The sequence below is a fragment of the Mustelus asterias genome, unplaced genomic scaffold (genome assembly GCF_964213995.1).
Source record: "Mustelus asterias unplaced genomic scaffold, sMusAst1.hap1.1 HAP1_SCAFFOLD_50, whole genome shotgun sequence".
In the NCBI taxonomy this organism is placed as follows: domain Eukaryota; kingdom Metazoa; phylum Chordata; class Chondrichthyes; order Carcharhiniformes; family Triakidae; genus Mustelus; species Mustelus asterias.
In genome coordinates this window covers 1,765,340-1,777,230 of record NW_027590123.1, presented here as the reverse complement: position 1 = coordinate 1,777,230, position 11,891 = coordinate 1,765,340, and positions in this window count along the sequence as shown.

The window sequence follows — 11,891 nt, the reverse complement described above, 5'->3', positions numbered from 1 at the left end:
TTGTCCTGCAATTGGGAGATTTAATTGATTGCATGTAAAGTTACATGATTAGTTTTGTTAAGCAGAATGTGAAGAGACAAAGGGAAATGATGAAAACGCTGTGAAAGTGGCGGTAAGACGCCGAGGGACCTGAGTGAATATGTGCACAAATCATTCATGGTGGAAGACAGTTTGAAAGAGCGGAAAATAAAATAGTTAACAGTCTTAGTCTGTTGGGGAAAAGAATACAGAAGCAAGGAAGTTATGCTAAATTTGTTAAAAGCACTGGAAAATAGTCAACTGAAAAATTGCGTCAAATTCTGGGCACCAAACGTAAGGAGAAATGTAAAGTCAATAGGCTGGATGCAGGGGAAAAATACGAGATTAGTTCCAGAGATCAGAAACTTCAGTTGCGAAAATATATTTGTGAGGTTCGGGCTGATTTCCTTGACAGGAAGTTGCTGATGTGATCCCATTGAGGCCTTCAAAATCCTGAGGGGTCTTGACAGAGTAGATAGAGAGGAATTGTTCAATAGCAGGTGGATTTTGTAACAGAGGGCGCGGGTTGAAGTTAATTGGTGAAAGAAGCATGGAGTCATAACGAAAAACATTTTCGGACAGTGGCTGATTCAGACCTGCAATCTGCTGTTTCAGAGTATGGTTCAGGGAGCGCCAATTGATGGTTTCAAAATGGGATTGGATTATTGTCTGGAATTGAACAAAATGCTGGACTGTCGGGTATAAAGTCTTATTGGATGAATTGCTCCTTAAGAGGACCAGCACATACATGATGCTTCAAAATGGCCTTCTTCTCTCCTGTAAATAGTCTACCAGTGTGGAAAATGAAGTCAGTGGCAAAGTGGTAATATCACTGGGAGAGGATTTCTAAGGGGAGGCAATTTTCTCAAGGTATATGTTCAAATCTAACTGCAAAAGAACGTGGGTTTTAAAATGCAATTGCAATTTTGAATTTAAACCTCGTTCCGTAATTGCGGCCAATACAAGTAATATAGCAGATCCTCAAATGCCCAGCAGAAAAGGAAACCATCCATCATTTCCCAGTTTGGCCCATAGCTGACTCAAGGCCCACACGTGTTTGGCGTTTACATGACTTCTGTGATGATCTAGGAAACCAATGAATTCAGAGTACTCGCGATTGCCAAATTATGCTGGTCTTGCCAGCTGTGTGTACACCCCATGAAAGAATAAGAAACAGCAACGAAAATCAGCATTTCATAACATCTGCTATATCAAAGGACGTCCAGGAGATGGCAGTGAAACCGTGCTCTTTGGCACGACGCGAAACAGATCGTCTCAGTTATTGCTGCAATGGATGCAGTCTTTATCCATCCTAAACTAGACCCAGTTTATGTGACACAAAATCATATTTCTGATTACGTGACAATAATTCTCAATTGATTCTATACTCAGCAAAATCCTAGTTGTCACTATACCGCACCAAGCCTCATTTGATATTACATTGCTGGAATCTGCAACGTATAAAGAAACCTCGACGATACCTCAATCACTGCTGCACCAGTCCACCTCCCTGTTTATACCGAATAATATCCTGTCTCTAATTATTGTTCTATTTCATGACTCGTTTATTGCTCTAATGTCCCTGTCAAACCTTTTATCAATCTGAAGCCTTAGTTTGAAATTATTGCATCAGCTTTGTCTCAGTTTATATCATACAATGCCCAGAATCAGATTCAACAGCATTTGAACCGATTGAACAGGTGGAGTTTTATTGCGCTAGCTGCTGTGTCCTTTATTAATGCGCCAAACCATACCACTGTTCATTTTACACATTATCCTCTCTCAATTATTGCTTTACTCTGCATTGCCACACTTTATATTCCACTGGGTCACATCTCTGTTTATATCACACGAGATTATATCCCTATATTCTAATAGCGTCCATGTGAGATTACATTACACTAGAACCTGTCTCAGTTTAAATTATAGTACACATTGTCTCTGCTTACATTGGAATAAACCTTGACTTTGTTACAGCTGCGTAATTCATGTTTCTGTCTATGTGAGAAAATATCACGCTGGTTAGTACTACGCTATACAAATTCCGGACAAATGTGAGGTAATGCATTTTGCAAGGTCTAATACAGATAGGAAATTTACAGTAAATGGCAGAACCCTTAGGAGTATTGATAGGCCAAAGGGATCTGGGTGTACAGGTACACAGGTCACTGCAAGTGGCAAGGCGGGTGGAAAAGGTAGTCAAGAAGGCATACGGCATGCTTGCCTTCATCGGCCGGTGTATTGAGTTTAAAAATTGGCAAGTCATGTTGACGCTTTATAGAATCTTAGTGAGGCCGCACTTGGAATGTACGGTCAATTCTGGTCGCCACACTACCAGAAGGATGTGGAGGCTCTGGAGAGGGTACAGAAAAGATTTACCAGGATGTTGCCTGGTACGGAGGGCATTAGCTATGAGGAGAGGTTGGAGAAACTTGGTTTGTTCTCACTGGAGCGACGGAGGTTGAGGGGAGACCTGATAGAAGTCTACAAGATTATAAGAGGCATGGACAGAGTGGATAGTCAGAAGCGTTTTCCCAGGGTGGAAGAGTCAATTACTAGGGGGCATAGGTTATGGTGCGAGGGGCAAGTTTTAAAAGAGATGTACGAGGCAGATCTTTTACACAGAGAGTTGTGGGTGCCTGGAACTCGTTGCCGGGGAGGTAGTGGAAGCCGACACTGTAGTGACTTTTAAGGGGCGCCTAGGAAAGTACATGAATGAGATGGGAATAGAGGGATATGGTCTTCGGAAGCGTAGCGTGTTTTAGTTAAGTCGGGCAGATGGTCGGTGCAGGCTTGGAGGGCCGAAGTGCCTGTTCCTGTGCTGTAATTTTTCTTTGTTCTATACCCGCTCTCAGTAAGCACTGAACTGGACCCAGTCTACATTCATATTAGTACAAGTGCTGTATCAATAATTGTTGCACTCGACACTGTCTCTGTATCACTGCACAAAACCCGTCCTTCGTTCATAATACAACAGATCGTATTAGATGGATTGGCTATGCAAAATTGCCTGTTATTGTCCATAGGGTATGTGGATTCGCCATGGTAAATGTGTGGGGCTAACGGGGACAGGGCAGAGGGGAGGGCCTGGGTGGGATGCAAACTCGGTGAGCCAGATGGTCTTTTTCTGAACTCTAGGGATTCTATGGTTCTATGTCTAAGAATTATCATATCATACCTTGCTTAGACATTCGAGTGCTTATTTATTTTAAATATTCTTTTCTCCAATTACCCCCTTTGGAGCAATGATTTCTTTCAGCAATTTCCCTTCAGTTTTCCAAGTGATAACCTTCAGTCCATCTCTGCCTTCCATGAGTGTATGAAAACACCAGACAGTTCATGTATTTCAACTGAAGAACATTTAATATGTGACTATTTATTGACAACCATTCTGCTGTGTGCTCTTGCACACAAAACGATTTCAATCTGACTATCTTGCTCCCAGCGTTGACTTATCTGTCATTAAAAATCTGTTGGAAAATGGATAAATCACATCTCGAATGACGAGGAGATTACTGGAAATTGATCCTCTTCGTGTCTCACTAAAGTTCCTGATTTTCGACTCAATTATGTGCTGATTTGTGAAAATGATGGCGGCAGGAGATAATTACACCTGTAATTCTCAGACTTCTTATTCCTATTAATGCAAATGATTGAAACATCAGCTGCTCTCCAGAGATGGAGCAATATTTCTGTTTAACCGTTACATTCGCCAATTCCATGGTAACCATCCTAAATATGTTCTACTGTGTATAGGTTGTACAATCTCGGTAACACGATGAATCAGGATCAGGTATATTATGAGGGTGGATATAAACAGTGATATTGCCTGGTGAACATGGACAGTAGCTGTTCAAGATGGCAGCTCATCATCACTTTGTCAGGGCAATTAGAGAAGGGCAACAGATGCCAGTGATGCCCACGTCCCATAAATGATTAAAAATTATGCGGTAACAACAGAGACAGAATCTAATCTAATATAGACAGATATGCTGGTGCAATGATAACATAAACTGGCCGGGAGAGTCATGTAAATTAATGTATGAGATATATAGAATAAGAGAGACAGAACATGATATAACATTTAAATAAACATTTTTTTCCGTGTGATCATTCTAGAAAAAAGTAAATTGTTCAATAACAACTGGCAGGTGTCAAACGTAGCAAAGCCAGATATAGGTTCCAATTCACTGTTAACTGTTAAGGATTATTGCACTTTTCCGAAACAAGTTCGATCCAATGCTAATTTGTTCAAAGTGATGGCTTGTAAATAGAATTGAATAATTGAATTTCGGAATCGTTCCTGGCAAATGTCCACCTCCAACCCTCCCATACACGAATAAAAGTGTTCAAAACACTGGCAAGGAGATAGAGAGAGAGAGACACCGGGAGAGTTAGGAGAAAGAAAAACGGGGTGCTGACAGATAAAAGCTGAAGAACAAAAAATAAATAGCAGATGGAGAGAAAATGATCGAACAATGCAAGATAAGAGCTATCATTTCCTTTCTTCACGAAACCTGGGAGAGCTCAGTGACTGATCCACTGACCATCCAGTTATGTCCTGGAATGGAAACTCTGAACAGATCACAACAGACTCATTTGTAAATGTCACCACAATGTGATCTTTATAACTCTGCCCTGGCTCTGTGGACAGATATAGGCCGCACTGACAGATGTTCTCGTCAGATTGTGGCCCCTGGATTTATTTTCTGCTCAGAAGTGAGATGTGTGGTTTGGAACTGGCAACAAGAATCAGGAAGTTATATTACCTGAGAATGAAACAAACGGGGCCAGTTTAATGTTATCACCGTGAACAGTCTTCCTGCCTGCGAGGGTGAACTCATTCTGAAAGCTTCAAGAACAGTCACAGAATTGCTGCCGGTCGCAGCATTACATTCACTTCGATTGCCATGTTAATGAATAAAGAAAATGATCATATTTGGGGTTTAGGTAGGTTAATTGAAAGGAAGACGGATTGAAGATTATCGCTGAGAGAAAAGAGGGAAAATTAAAGCAACATTTTTCCCCGCACAGGTGTTCTAAAATAGAAAGTTTAAGTGTGTTAGGTGTTGTGTGAGTGAAATCGAGGAGAGCGTATAAAAGAGTGAACTGGTCTGTTTCCGGCGCTGAATTTTCCTCTGTTGAGATTGTTATAGAACATAGAACATAGAACATTACAGCGCAGAACAGGCCCTTCGGCCCACGATGTTGCACCGACCAGTTAAAAAAAAACTGTGACCCTCCAACCTAAACCAATTTCTTTTCGTCCATGAACCTATCTACGGATCTCTTAAACGCCCCCAAACTCGGCGCATTTACAACTGATGCTGGCAGGGCATTCCAATCCCTCACCACCCTCTGGGTAAAGAACCTACCCCTGACATCGGTTCTATAACTACCCCCCCCTCAATTTAAAGCCATGCCCCCTCGTGCTGGATTTCTCCATCAGAGGAAAAAGGCTATCACTATCCACCCTATCTAAACCTCTAATCATCTTATATGTTTCAATAAGATCCCCTCTTAGCCGCCGCCTTTCCAGCGAAAACAATCCCAAATCCCTCAGCCTCTCCTCATAGGATCTCCCCTCCATACCAGGCAACATCCTGGTAAACCTCCTCTGCACCCTCTCCAAAGCCTCCACATCCTTCCTGTAATGTGGGGACCAGAACTGCACACAGTACTCCAAGTGCGGCCGCACCAGAGTTGTGTACAGTTGCAACATAACGCTACGACTCCTAAATTCAATCCCCCTACCAATAAACGCCAAGACACCATATGCCTTCTTAACAACCTTATCTACTTGATTCCCAACTTTCAGGGATCTATGCACACATACACCTAGATCCCTCTGCTCCTCCACACTATTCAAAGTCCTCCCGTTAGCCCTATACTCAACACATCTGTTATTCCTACCAAAGTGAATTACCTCACACTTCTCCGCATTAAACTCCATCCGCCACCTCTCGGCCCAACTTTGCAACCTGTCTAAGTCTTCCTGCAAACTACGACACCCTTCCTCACTGTCTACCACACCACCGACTTTGGTGTCATCAGCAAATTTGCTAATCCACCCAACTATACCCTCATCCAGATCATTAATAAATATTACAAACAGCAGTGGCCCCAAAACAGATCCCTGAGGTACACCACTTGTAACCGCACTCCATGATGAATATTTACTATCAACCACCACCCTCTGTTTCCTATCCGCTAGCCAATTCCTGATCCAATTTCCTAGATCACCCCCAATCCCATACATCTGCATTTTCTGCAGAAGCCTACCATGGTGAACCTTATCAAACACCTTACTAAAATCCATATATACCACGTCCACTGCCTTGCCCCCATCCACCTCCTTGGTCACTTTCTCAAAAAACTCAATAAGGTTAGTAAGGCACGACCTACCTGCCACAAAACCATGCTGACTATCACCTATCAATTCATTACTCTCCAAATAACTATAAATCCTATCCCTTATAATTTTTTCCAACATCTTGCCGACAACAGAAGTGAGACTCACCGATCTATAATTCCCGGGGAAGTCTCTGTTCCCCTTCTTAAACAATGGGACAACATTCGCTAACCTCCAATCTTCTGGTACTATACCAGAGGCCAACGACGACCTGAAGATCAGAGCCAGAGGCTCTGCAATCACTTCTCTTGCCTCCCAGAGAATCCTTGGATAAATCCCATCCGGACCAGGGGATTTATCTATTTTCAGACCCTCCAGAATATCCTGCACATCCTCCTTATCAACTGTAATACTGTCTATTCTACTCCCCTGCAACCCAGTGTCCTCCTCAGCTATATTCATGTCCCCTTGCGTGAACACCGAAGAGAAATATTGGTTCAATGCTTCACCAATCTCCTCCGGTTCCACACATAACTTCCCTCTGCCATCTATAACTGGCCCTAAACTTGCCCTAACCAACCTTCTGTTCTTGACATACCTATAGAACGCCTTAGGATTCTCTTTAACCCTATCCGCCAAAGTCTTCTCATGTCCCCTTTTAGCCCTTCTAAGCTCGCTCTTCAACTCCCTCTTAGCCAATCTAAAGCTTTCTAGTGCACTACCCGAGTGCTCACGTCTCATCCGAACATAAGCCTCCTTTTTCTTTTTAACCAACAAAGAAACTTTTTTGGTGCACCACGGTTCCCTAGCCCTACCAATTCCTCCTTGCCTGACAGGGACATACCTATCACAGACTCGCAGTAGCTGCTCCTTGAAAAAACTCCACATGTCGGGCGTTCCCAGTCCCTGTAATCTCCTAGTCCAACCTATGTTTCCTAATTCTCTCCTAAAAGCCTCATAATTACCCTTCCCCCAGCTAAAACCACTGGCCCGAGGTTCATGCCTATCCCTTTCCATCACCAAGGTGAACGTAACCGAATTGTGGTCACTATCACCAAAATGCACACCAACTTCCAAGTCTAGCACCTGGTCTGGCTCATTTCCCAGCACCAGATCCAATATAGCCTCACCTCTAGTTGGCCTGTCTACATACTGAGTCAAAAAACCTTCCTGCACGCTTTGAACAAAAACTGACCCCTCTAACGAGCTAGAGCTATAACAATTCCAGTCAATATTAGTCAAGTTAAAATCCCCCATAACAATTGCCCTATTACTTTCACTCCTAAGCAGGATTGACTCCGCAATCCTTTCCTCAACCTCTCTAGAACTTTTAGGAGGTCTATAAAAGACTCCCAACAGGGTGACCTCTCCTCTCCTATTTCTAATCTGCGCCCATACTACCTCAACAGATAAGTCCTCATCAAACCTCCTCTCTGACACTGTGATACAATCTCTGACCAATAATGCTACCCCTCCCCCTCTTCTACCTCCTTCCCTACTTCGACTAAAACATTTGAACCCCGGGACCTGCAGCATCCATTCCTGCCCCTGCTCTATCCATGTCTCTGAAATAGCCACAACATCGAAGTCCCAGGTACTGATCCACGCTGCAAGTTCACCCACTTTATTGCGAATACTCCTGGCATTGAAGTATACACATTTCAAACCCTGCTCCACCCCACCTCTGCAATGCCGTGCATTGCAGTCCCCATCCATGCATCCCTCACTTTCAGCCCCACTACTCAGGATCCCTCCCCCCCCCCCCCCCCCCCGAATCAGTTTAAACCTCCCTGCATGGCCTTAGCAAATTTACCCCCCAGGATATTGGTCCCCTTCTGATTAAGGTGTAGACCATCCTTCTCATAGAGGTCACACCTTCCCCAGTACGAGCCCCAATTGCTTAAGTACCTGAACCCCTCCCTCCTGCACCATCCCCTCAGCCATGAATTCAAACCTTCCCTCTCCCTATTCCTCTCTAAACTATCCCGTGGTACAGGCAAGAGTCCAGAGATAACCACTCAGTCAGTCTTGGCCTTTAGTTTCCACCCCAACTCCATAAATCCCTGTCTGATATCCCCTTCCCCTATCCTCCCTATGTCGTGTGTCCCCACATGTACAATAACTTGTGGTTTATCTCCCTCCCCCCTAAGAGTCCTGAATACCCTGTCAGACACATCCCGGACCCCAGCCCCTGGTAGGCAACACACCAACCCTGAGTCCCTACCTTTAGTTCCGACCCTCCTATCTGTCCCCTTAATTGTGGAGTCCCCAATCACAAGGCCCAGTCTTTTACAGCCCCTAACCACCTGAGCTTTCTCACTCGGCTCACCCCCAGAGATCTGCTCTCTATGCTCAGTTGATTCCTCCTCAACTGTAGCCTCCAGCACCGAAAACCTATTATGGAGGGGAACCGCCCCAGGGGATTGTCTTCCCGATTGCTTCTTACCCCTACTCCTGGCATTGACCCAAGCCTCATTTCTAGGAGTTACTATTTCTCTATAACTCCTATCAACTTCCACCTCCGCCTCCCGAATTATGTTGTGCTTCATCTTTTCAGTCACAAGTTGCCTTAAGCATGAAAGTTAAACATTTTTGAACGAGTAGCCAGATCCGGCTCATGGGTACCTGTGTAAGTGAGCTAAAGGAGGTTGAGAGAGAGAAGAGAGGTTTTCCGATTTAGGTATTGTCTGAGACAGAGAAAGAGAGGAGAGAAGTTCAATGAGTCATTTGAAAGATGCAATGCCTTGGCAGTGGAATGGCCAGCTGTATATCACATTCAAGAGCGTCCAGAGCAGTTCATTAACTTTAGGCATTGACTGAGGCAAAGAATGTGCAAGTAAATACTGAACAAATTACCATAAAATGCTTAAAACGAATTGCAATTATTTACATAGGAGTTATGACTGGTACCTCACATTGTTATGGGCATAGGGTCCATTTCGGCCTTGTGTAACTGTCTGTTTTGCAAATTGTGTGCGTGGGTTTCCGCCAAGTTTACCACTTTCCTCCTGCAGTCCAAAGATGTGCAGGTTAGGAGGAGTGGTCATGCTGAATTGTCCCTGAGTATCCATTTGCAGTCCAACGTGGCATACGTTTATTGTATTCCTCAATTTCTTTTGAACAAGAGGATGTTACAAGATTCATCCCAAGCTTTCAAGAAATTATTGCACACAATACGAGAGCAACTAGATAGGATGTGCAACACCGAATATTTATTAACAAGATGAAATGCATACTTCCAGCCCCTTTCATCCACACGAATACGTTTCATTTCTTCAGTTAGTATCTATTTATTCAAAGTTAATTTATTAGTCACATGTCGGCTTGCATTAGCACTGCAATGAAGCGGCTCTAAGAATCCCCCAGTCGCCACACTCTGGCAGCTGTTCGGGTACACTGAGGGAGAATTTGACATTCCCAATGCACCTAACTAGCACAGCTTTGGAATGTGGAAGGAAACCGACACAGACACAGGGAGAACGTACAAACTCCACACATGCAGTGACCAAGCCAGGAATCGAACTCGAGTCCCCAGCACTGTGAGGCAGCAGTGCTAACCACTGCTAACCACTGCGCCATCCAGCTAGCTTGGTCTTCCTCTTTTTCCATCCATCAGACGCATTTTATAGAAAATTAGTAACTGAGGCAGTGCCTGCTATTTTATTCGGACCCAATGTAATGCAACGTGAGGTACGGGTGTACTCAGTAGAGCATGACATACAACCTACCAAAAATAATATCTGAGATGGAACCTAATGTAACATATGTGGACTATTGACTGAGCAACAACAGCTCAGAAATGATTAATTGTAGCATATATCACGGCATGTCTTCATGTAATATAAAGGAAGCGGCATGTAATGTAATGTAAACAGATGCAAGGTATATTGCAATAATGATTCAAATGAATCAAATGCAGTATATGAAGAGGCATGGCCTAGTGCATTACTGTATACGACTGCACCAAATGGGTTATTGCAGCGAACATCGTCAAGTACAGTACTAACTGAGACAGGGTTAATTGTAGCCCTTATAGATAAAGGCCCAGTCCGTTAATAAATTAAACTTCAGGTTGCGTTATATAGTGCAGAAAGAAAGATAAAACGAGATATGGTGGCGTACAGACATGACTGAGACAACTCCTGTGCAATAAAAAAAATTACATGGTGAAATGCAGTAATAACAGAAGGAGGGGCAGTGTAATAAAACTAAACTCAATATATAGTGAAATTTAAGCATATACATCGTCGTACCATAGTAAGCAATAGAACAAAAATGGCCATTAATATGTTCCTCGGAATCATAACCTAATTCAGTAATAACGATATGTGATCTAATGCTATGAATCCTGGAGGATGAACTGCAGTGTTGACTGAGGGAGGAGAGAGAGAGAGAGAGAGAGACAGATGGACAAGTGCACTAATATCACTCCATTTATGATGAATGATCTGCTGAGTGTTTCTGGCAGTTCATTTTTCAGATCCCATGCATCCGCAGTATCTTGTTTTTGAGCAAGGAGATATTTGAACAGATTACTAAAAGGACGATCAATAGAGGGACAGTTTTATGCATTGATTTAGACGAGGAAAGTGAGATAAGGAGATTTAGGGAGGGAATAACAGAGTTTAGGGCCTGGGCAGATTAACACATCCCAAACTGAAAAATAATTTTGAAGATAAGAATGGAAATTGCAGAAAATATATATATTTAAATTCTATTCAAACATAACTTGTTCTGCGGCCATTTCGTTTTATTTCTCTCTGAAACAGATGAACAATTAACCATTGGTTAGAAAATTGGCCTGTGGGAGCCCATCTGGCGATATTGCGAGTACAAAATTCTGTCTCATACCGCCAGTGTATCAGTTGAATGCTATTAATAAAATACGACAGGCGAAACAATCTTTATCGCTAAAATCTGCAGCAAATTGACATAGTGCAACACAATCTACAACGAATAAAATGCATCATAACAGAGATTCCTAAATATATTGCAAAGAGCACTGCACTATTGTTCATATTGACCTGTCCCTCAATGCCAGTTTATCACTGAGAAATTGTTATAACTTTCACGCTAAATATTACCCACACAATAGCAGAGTGATTAGACGTTTCTCACAGCTACTTATAAATATTAGCAAAAAATAAACCTACTGTTTCAAACAAGAATGATTGGTATCGGACAGGCACACCCACATATATCGTGATTGATAATATCTCGACAGGCAACATATTCATGGTCGCATGTTGGATTAACAGAGACAGGCTCTGATGTAATGTAAAGAGACAAATCCTGTGTAATGTAAAAAGAGATGGGATCCGACGTAATGTAATCAGATCTGTGGCCCACTGTAGGACTAATTGAGAGGACCTATTGGAGCATAAATAGAGAAATGGCCGAGTGTAGCATAACGAGAAAAACGACCGAATGTAGTACAAGAGAGACAGGGTCCACTGCCATATCATTAAAGACTGGGTCTGGTACAACATAAATAGAAGTATGGACCAGTGTCATGTAATCA